The sequence below is a fragment of the Prenolepis imparis genome, unplaced genomic scaffold, assembly GCF_030444845.1.
Source record: "Prenolepis imparis isolate NDT839.2.m4 unplaced genomic scaffold, iyPreImpa1.0 SCAF_6, whole genome shotgun sequence".
NCBI classification, from domain to species: domain Eukaryota; kingdom Metazoa; phylum Arthropoda; class Insecta; order Hymenoptera; family Formicidae; genus Prenolepis; species Prenolepis imparis.
The window spans coordinates 13,765,803-13,776,088 of record NW_028141164.1 but is presented as its reverse complement, the minus strand read 5'-3'; the positions used below and the strand labels follow the sequence as shown (position 1 = coordinate 13,776,088).

The following is a 10,286-nucleotide window of genomic DNA, read 5'->3' as shown; positions in this document are numbered from 1 at the left end:
AGTTAACAGGTTAATCAGCGAGGGACGAAAATCGTGCCAGCGTTTACAAACATTACGAATAAGATGTAATATAAATTCTTCTGGGTAAGATTAGTAATATAAATTCATGCGCGCGTACGAAAGGAATTTACATATATCTGGAATAAATAATAAACGCCTACGTCACTCCATCATTGACAGCCAGATGATGGAGATTAACAGTGTTGACGTATTGTAGGTTTTACTTCATTGTAAATTTTACCTCGCGGGAGTTTAGTAGATGTCTCAATCAAGTGACATATACGTTGAAAAGTGTAGAAATATAATGTTCATAACTGTAGATCGCACGCGAGCATAAGAGACTCTAGGAGATCTTCGAGTTCCCGAGGGTACACAATGGGATAAGGATAAAAGATCGAAGAATAGTAAATAGAGAGATAGATTGCGCAAGTAAGAGTCTATATTCGTATAAAAGCGCGATAAAAAAAAATTCTCGTTAAAAGTATCATAGGAAAGAATAAAGGTGATTTAAATATTCTAACTCACTAATTGGAATTTGTGTTCTATTTGAGTTAATAGCTATATTGTTAATATTTCTGATTTTTTTTCTCTTTTTTATGTTAAAAAGTTATCAACTATAGAAATTGATTAATTAATAACTATTTAGACTTTTTGTATAAATATATTTCTTTGTAAAATGCTATTTTATCGTATATTTATTCTATATAAAATTTTAATATATAAATATTAGTGGAATAGATTTGCATCCATGGAAAATTAATATAGCTTTAGTTAAAAGTTAAGAAACATTGGGAAAAATAGAACAATTTCTGCTTAAAAAAGTATAATGTAAGTTATATATGTAATCTTATGCTTTTCTTTAAATATGATTTTTATTTCTTTAAAATCTTGTGAGAAAATGATCAAAGTTTGTTTTAAAAAAATCAAATAAGTTTTTCTTAGTAATAATATTATTAATGATAATTTTGTTAAAATTATTTAATTATTTCTCTTATAGTTTACTCTAAAAACTTTTCATCAAAAATAAAAAAAATTGCCTCAAAATTAAATGCCAATAAAAAATGCTACATTTAATAAAAGAAAAAACATATTACATGTATAATTTAATTTTTGGACAGAAATTTTGTTTGTAAATCAACAGATCTTTTTAAGAAAGAACAACACAATTATTTGCGAAATACGCTGCTATCTGTTATCTAGCACATTGATAATAATGCATTGATCCGATAATTTTTTCTGACTCGGCAAAAAGAAAGAGAAAAAAAAAACATTTTATGTATAATAAATTATACGAGATATAGTTCCATTATCGCAATATTTTTCGCGTATCGGAGACAAGACGAGATCGAGTCTCGAGCGCAGGTCTCGTGAGATAAATCGCAGAAAAGACGAGCGAAATTAATTACGATATTTCAGACACGAGTCTTTTGCGAGAAGAGAAGAGTAGAAGGGAGGGTAAAAAGTAACTCTGCGCGCGATGTATTATTCGCGATATATCAGACCAGTTATCATGATACTTATCCGCTTTTTAGCGAGAGGCTAATGCGATGGATGTAACGAGCCTCGGTGAAATGTCAGAAGCTTCTGGGAGATGTAATTAATTCTATCGGAGCGCATTTTACTATCCAAAACGAAGTTCTAGCCTGAACAAACGGCTTTCTTAATTTAATCCCTATTTTTATTACACAGTGGTATACTTTATTAGCGTCAATACAGATAGTACCCTCGAAAAATCGTATTCTCATTTTAAGAATTTCTCACTTGTTCTTAAAATAGCTTGTTCTAAAGTAGACGCCAAAGGTAATTTTCTTCTCAAATATTAAATTATTATCAAATACTCTGAAGAACATGCTTGAGTTTCTTAGTTTTTCTAGAAATTATAATGAAAAAAAGAAATATTTTTGCTTGCAGATTTAATTAAAATAATCAGAAGGATTTATAATGTGAATATTTGTGTATCACGTTAATATATACAAAATATTTAGGGTAATTCCATTTAAAAAAATTAAATTGACTTTAAAATGACCTTGAAAACCGTCGCCTACAAACATTTCTAACATTAACTTATTTTCCCCTTGAAATACTGCAATTTTTATTTGAAATATTTTTTTCTAGAAACAATATTTTTGGAGATAAAAATTTGTAACGTTTTATTTTGAACACTCGGTATAATAAAAATAATTGGCAAGTAATGAGAATTTGCGATTTGAAAAAAATGCACACATTACAAAATATTTAACAAGAATATAATTAAAATGCAATACTCTAAAAAAAACTAATAAATACAAAATTTTAAAATATCTCGTAAATATACAAAATATCGAAGTCATTTTATGAAAATAAAAAAAAATTTTTAAAGAGAAAAGAAATAAAGAAAACAAACAAAGAAAATAAATTTATAATTATTATTTACTGTCAGACTCAGGTAACAAAAATTTCTAAAATTTCTTTAAAGCTATGACTCGATTGCGTGGCATATAAATTTTCAAATAGATGAGATAGTTATATGATAGTGGAAACGACCTTTCTTTAAAATAATATTAAAACACAATATCTTAAAATAAATCTTACAAACAGTGAAAAATGATTGTCTAAAAAGTTTTTTCAGAAATTTTGGGAAAGTAACTCTATTATTTGTTACCAATAAGAAAATAGGAATTTTTATCCGTTTTCTCTGATCATTAATATACATTCATATGCACAGTTGAATAGTTTGACACGTTTGGCCTCAAAGGCGGTGCATCCAGTCTTTTCAGTCTTCACATAAAAGACAATTCGTTACGGACGCATCGCAGTGCTAATGGAGTAAACTTCGTGCGCTCTTATTCGTATACATATAAGTATACAAATAAATTTAATGATATAAAACCAAAGTAAATAACGTCCATTGCGAACTCTTTTGTGCATTATTGAATTTTTTCGATGGTTTCGATAACATCCTTGCCCGACGAAGTGAGTGTTATCATTCTGGGAGACGACAGGCATTGAGGATGCCTTGAGTTTTATTTCCACGTGTAAAAAATTTTAGCATATATTATCGAACAATAACAAGTTTTGGGAGAAGAAATATTACGAGAGGTACTTTCTTATTTAAAAAATTTCTTTTATTTATTGTTAGACGACTTTTATTTATATATGTTTTTTAGTTTTTTATAAATTTCTTAAGTTTAAAAATTTTTTTTATATTAATTTTAATTTTTACTGAATAAAATATCTCTGCGAAAATAGTAAAAAAAATAAGTTATTATATGTTATTACATTATTAATTGTGCCTATTGTTTTACTGCATATCGAATTTGCCTCACAATTTATTACAAACGTAATGTTATATATAGAACTTATTATACAAACGTAATATAAGATTGAAAATTAATAAAACTGAAATCTTAATGCATTTAAAAGTATAATGATTCATAACATGTTACGTGTCAATTTTAAGCAACGCATCGTTTCATAATAATTATTCGCTATTGTTTGTGGCTTGTGACATCTTGTTATCATAAATTATAATTAAAAATTTTTTCCTTGTCTAGACTTTATTATTACATAATGTGAGCATAAGAGTCAAATAGGACAAAAATTAATTTTCTTTGACTTTGCATTTTTCAAATCAATCAAAACTTTTCACGTGAAATATACATAAAATAAGAAAAAGTATTGTATACGTATTGTTTATTTATCCAAAATATTTTTTGTAGAAATTATAAATAATAAAATTTTCGTGAAGAATAGAGAAGTTGTCAAATTAAAAAATTAATATCTCTAGTTTAGTATCTATTAGATAAATTTTTTTATATAAATAGTTTAAATTAACAAGAAATGGCAAATTACAATTGTTATAAATAATTGAAATGTATAAATGTTTAATAATTTAAAAAAAAATCACTTTGTAAAATTTTTAAATAAATGCAATTTTATTCTCGATTTTATTTTGAAAGTGTACATATTTTTCATTTTATAAAGAATTAATGAACTCTATTTCTTATATATTTTTAATAAATAGGGCGCCGTCGCTGACTCAAGTAGCTTGACAACTTTTTCAGAAATTCTTTTAGGAAGATGTACAGTATAAATCACATAATTTATAATGTTGAATATAATCCACATAAAATTGAATATAATCCACATAATATAAATCACGTTTTCGTTATAAATGTTTACATTTTGAAAATTGTGCGGTGAAGATGATTTACTTAGATCTATGCAGAAATAATTTACATTGCCAAAATTACAAGTTTGTTAAACTTATTAGGAAAAAAAAGATAAAAGTAATACCTTGACCGACGTTTCTTATTCAATAAAAGTAAACTAAAATAAAGACAATCTTACAAACTCAGGTCATAAACCGAGAAGGTTGTCGTAGGACGCTGAAAGTCTGGATCTATAGAAAGAAAAGCAGCTTTTAGAGCAGTTGCTTACTATAGTGGCACAATATTTTCAAGCGTATATATCCTATTCGGTCATAAGAACATGGTTAAATAATATTGCTCAAGAAATACGACGTCGCCTTAGAAATGAATATCCTAAGCATTCAATATTTTCGACCTCTGTTGAGCAATTTTCATTTTGGAGGGAAAACAATATTTATGACAATTACTGGAATCCACAGAAGCAAAGCAAATTATGGGTATACTTGAAAAATTTATATTCTCTGATTTAGACGTCCATCAATTGATATCATTAGATCTAAATGAAGACGAATATATAAATTGCGTAAGTTATTTTGAATTATATCGAATATTATAATTATTTAGATTATTATGCGCTAAGACAGAGCATAACTGTGTTTTATATCTTATAAATGTTGGATATAATTTTTCTAATATATAATTTCTAAATATTTCTATATATGCTAGTTTCTATATATTTTTTAATATACAGGGTGTTTCTAAATCTATGTCAGAGATTTTAAGGGCGTATTCTAGGGATTATAATAAGAAAAAAAGTTCCTATAAACCAAAAATGAAAATTAACAGCGTCCCATATCTCCCTTTTAAAATCAGATAAAATTGTCAAAAGCACATATAAATGAAGGTCACTATTAATTATTACGCTGTGCAAAATTTCAATGATCTGTGAAAAAGTCTCCGAGAGCTATAATACATTTTTCGATTATTTCCTCCAACTTTAGGGGTTATAACTCGGAGGAGAAGCATTTTATGACTCATGTTTATGCGAACTTTTTTTCTAATTTTAACCCCTAAAATACGCCCTTAAAATCTCTGACATAGTTTTAGAAACATCCTTTATAATTTATGACATAGATTTCAGAATTTGTTCGAAGGTATCTTCTAACTATTACGTTTCACAGTGCAGCCAGAAGACTTGGTATACACTGCGTTGTAGTACCAAGTGATATTCAATTTCGTTCTATTGAAATCTCATGGAATCCGAAATAGTAAGTATAATTTTAGCTTTAGTAGTAAGTATTATTTTAGCCTTTCAGTATTTCTGGTTTTTATTTCTGATTTGTATTCATATTTTCTCATATACATTATATAAATACTCTCATAAAGATTTGATTATATACATATTAATATATACATATGAATACACACACACACACACAAAATAAAGTTCACCATGTAGAGGTTGTACAATTGGATTTGCGCTTTGGATGAAGCTGATGTCGATGGTATTTTTGGAAATTATATGCAACTTTAAATTTTCTAAATTTTATGTTGAGGTAAGTTAAAATATTAGAGATAATTTTTCTGCTACAGATTTTACTTTAAAAAATTTTTTTATCAAAACAAATCAAGTTCTTTTAACATATTGTACACATCGATCATTTTGAACATACGGATCACTATAAAGAAATTATCACAGCGTCTGTGATTTTTTGTCAAGTTTGGAGTACTAACAATAAGAGACACAAAAATTTCAGGCGATAAAAGTTTTTTGATTCATTTTGCGTAATTTTTTTTCGAAGTTTAAACAAAAAAGAGCAAACTCGCGAATTTTTTCGTTATTTTCACCTATTTGTAAAAAAGTTAACAAGTTAAAAAAAAATTCGGCTACTATAGAGCAAAGATTCAGCTTTCTAGTTTTAAAATTGATTTACAATGATTTTTAACGGAGTTATAAACAATCAAAGTGAAAATGACCGCTTTGTCTTCAATTCTCGATAATTTGATATAAGAAAAAATCAAAATTTAAATTTTAAAAAACGATTTTGCAGGGAAAACTTCAGGCTTTAACGTAAAAAAGTCAAAAATTTTTTGAAATATTTCTGTGCATGTGACACGTCTACAAAGTGAGAAGAAAATATTTCATTTCCTTAAGTTCGTTTTCTGTATATAAAAAGTACGAGAATTGAAGAAAATGAAAAACAGTTGTGACCTTTTGAAAGTAGAGATTTCAAGCTTTAAAACCTTTATTTAAAATTTAAATTTTTATTTTTTGAAACAAAGTTACAGCTATTTAAAATTTGCCTATTTTTTAAGCAATTTTTTATTTTTTACAGAAAAAATTTTTTATTGTCACATCTCCGATAAATTTATAGAAGTGCTTGTTGCTCAATTGACACAGATTTACAACAATATTTTTCAAAAGTTTATTACATACAAACGCTAGAGAAATCATAGATCGATTACAATTAACACTCTTTATGTATGTATATATGTATATGAATATATTTGTTTCTTTATTGCAGTAATGCAGAAGATTTTAAATATACTGAATATTTATTTTATCTATATATAAATATATTTAAAAAAGTAATATGTATTATAATTATTATATTATTAAAATAATATTTTAACTTCTTTTATGAAGATTGTTCTTTATAGAGATCGCAAAATTAAAAATACAATATTAAGATCTTTTATGAAGAGTGTTCTTTATAGAGATTGCAAAATTAAAAATACAATATTAAGATCTTAATATAAAAAATTAAATTGAAAATATTGAATTAAAAATATTATAAAATATGAAAAATTTTAAAAATATAGAATCATATTCCTTTAAGTCTTTCTTAAGGTTTATTTTAACAACTAGTCAAACTCTGACATCAATGAATTGACTTGAGTTTTCACAACTCTTCTTACAACACTTCTCAATATTGTAAAAAATAAATATATATTTATTTTTGTAGATTTGATTGAATTAATTAGAAGGATTTGTAGTGTAAACATTTGTATATATATATATATATATATATATATATATGTATATATATATATATATATATATGTGTATATACATTATATAATATAATATATTAATATGTAATTAAAATTAAATAATTATATAATTTTAAAAAGATTATTGTAAATTTAATAACTTTGATATTCTGTAAATAAAAGACTTTGAACAATTTTTTCTCATGAATAAAGATTATGTTATATAGACACATTCTGTGATTCTACTTTGAGTTTAAAATTAAGTATTTATTTAAATATAGTATAATAAATATAATAAAACTCATAAGCAAGCAATCAAAACTTGCGCTTAAAAAATGAGAATTATTTTTCTAAATATTTCAAGAGATTATAATTGATACACAATATTTTAAGAAGATCTGTATATAATATTTTGTGACGTATAAATGTAGAATTTCGAAAGTCTCTTATATCAAGATAAAAAGAAATTGTAGAAATAAAAAATTTAGAAAGAAAGCAAAGTGGAAGCAAATTGAAGATATAAAATTAAAAATGTTGTCCATTGCCAATCACAAATAACAAAAATGTACAAAACTTTTGAAAAGTTGTCGATTCCGTGATATCCTATTCAAACTTTTAAGAAGAAAGATATACATGTGTATGATCTGACAATTAAAACGGCCATCAGTATAGATGAAACAACAATTGGAACAAAACTATAAAGTCAAAAACTTCAAAAACAAAATGAAAAGTGATTGTTTAGTTTCTTTTTCAAGAATATATCCTGCCTTCATTTATTATATTTATTATTACATAAATTATTATTATTAATTACAATATAGATTAAATTTATTTCAAATTCCTCTAAAATACACATAAGAAAAATGAGATTGAAAGTAGAAGGAAAATTTTCGACTCGAAATCTGTTTTATTATATTGATATTGATATTGATGTGTATAACTGAAATATTGCACAAGAAACTTGCGTTTCAGAAATCCTTCACTTAAAAAAAGTATAATTAAAATGCAATATTTTAAAAATACTTTATTTAAATATAAAATATAAAATTTATACTTTATTTAAATATAAAATATAAAATTTATACTTTATTTAAATATAAAATAATATTGAAACGAAATTTTAAAATCATAAATCTCACAGACGCAGTGCAAAGCGATTGTCTAGGAAGTTTTTCCAGCAACTTTTGGGACCTGACTTTATTGATCACATTGTTCTATAAGATCAAAGGGATTTTTGACCTGCTTTTCTGATCATTAACACACACACACAGAGTCAAACAGGTTGGGACTTTTGTCTATTGCACTGTGCATTTACAGCCTACCTCCTCCATTGGCTGTATTTGGTATTTGGTTGCTGCGTCTACAAATTAGGCATCTATGCCTCGAGGGTGAGAGTATCTACCATTTTTCCAGAGGCTTCACATGAAAGGCAGTGTTCGTGGCAGACGCATCGCAGTACTAGTAGAGTGAACTTTGTGTGCGCTTACATTCGTATACATATAAGTATATAAATAAAATTACATGATACAAAACCACCGATGGCTACGATAAAATCTTTGCCCGATGAAGTGCGTGTTATCATTCTGGAAGACGAGAACATCAGCATTGAGGATGCCTTGAGATTTACTTTCACGTGTAAAAAATTCCGGCATTTACTATCGAACAATAACAAGTTTTGGGAGAAGAAATTTTACAAGAGGTACTTTTCTATATATTTACAAAAATTTATTTCATGTAATCGTTTTTTATTCAAAAATTTTTTATAAGATACTTAATTTAAAAGTCTTTTTTTATATTAATTTTAATTTTCATTCAACGATATATTTCTCGAAAAACTAATAGTAATAAAAATAATATTAAAGTTATTATGTAATGTTACAATTGTTATTAATTGCACTCATTGTATTACTGCATATTGAACTTGCTTCTGATATTACAATTTAATATGATTGTAATAAAGGGCTGCAATTTTAATAAAAAATTGTTATAATAATCAAATAAAGCCGAAATCTTAATGCATATAAAGGTACCAATCGTAACCAGTTTTATAAAGATAGTTCATTGCTCGTGGCTCATGTTATTATAAATTTTACGCTTTTTTTGTCTTTCTATATTATTAAATTATAAACATAAATGTCAAATCGGATAAAAATCGACTTTCTTTTTCTTTTTTAAATTAATCGAAACTTTTTTCACGTGAAATATAAATAAAATAAGAAAATATGTATTTATTTATTCCAAATAATTGTTCTCCAGAAGATATAAACAATAGAATTTTCGTGAAAAATGAAGATGTTGTTTCAAATTAGAAAGTTAATTTCTAGCTATATTTGTTGTAGGAATATTTAAGAAATGCATTTTAAAGCTAATTAAAAAAAATTTTATTTGTAATATAAATAGTTTAGTTTGAAGAAATTGTTAACTTTCCAATTGTTATAAATATTTTAAATGTTTAATAACTTTTTCGTCAAATAGTACATTATGTAAGATTTTCAAACTAATGTTATTTTAATCTAATTATTTTAAAACTACACATATTTTTTATTTTATGGACAATTAATAAATTTTATTTTTTTAAATATTCTTAGTAAATAAAATGCTGTCACTGAATTCATTTAAATTGCATAACGCTTCAATTTCTACGAAAATTCTTTGTAGGAAAAATGTGCAGTATGAATGATATAATTTATAATGTTGATTACGAATCACATTACGCAAATCACATTTTTGTTAAAAATGTTAGAATGTTTTCAAAAATTGACAAAGGAACAAGATAAAATAGGGTGACAAGTGTTAGGGTTTTCATTCAACTGTAAAAGTAAACTGAAATAAAGACAACCTTACAAATGGTAGTAATATAAAGACTGAGAAGCTTGTCGTAGGGTTCCAAAAAGTCTAAGGGCCAATTTCATCAACGTCGGTTAAGGCTCCTGGTTGCTCACCGCGGCCATATTGGATTGTGACGTCAGAGGCGAGAAAGCACACGCTGAAAATTCTTAGATGCCATTTTTTAATGAAAAGATATTTCGATTAAACAGCACTTCAGATGGCTTTAGCACACTCTTAAAAAACCCCGAAAACTATCCTTTTCCCTTTATAATCAATCAACATCTGTAAAATGATCGAGATATCAGACTTTGACATGCGGAATGACTGCGCATG

The 10,286-nt window shown here is 25.9% G+C and overlaps 1 protein-coding gene across 1 annotated transcript in view; it reads left to right on the top strand.

Annotated features, from left to right (window-relative positions):
- Positions 1–10,286, top strand: part of LOC145936927 (acyl-CoA Delta-9 desaturase-like) — a 49,263-nt gene that overhangs the window by 18,158 nt on the left and 20,819 nt on the right. The gene's annotated exons all lie outside the window — the stretch shown is intronic.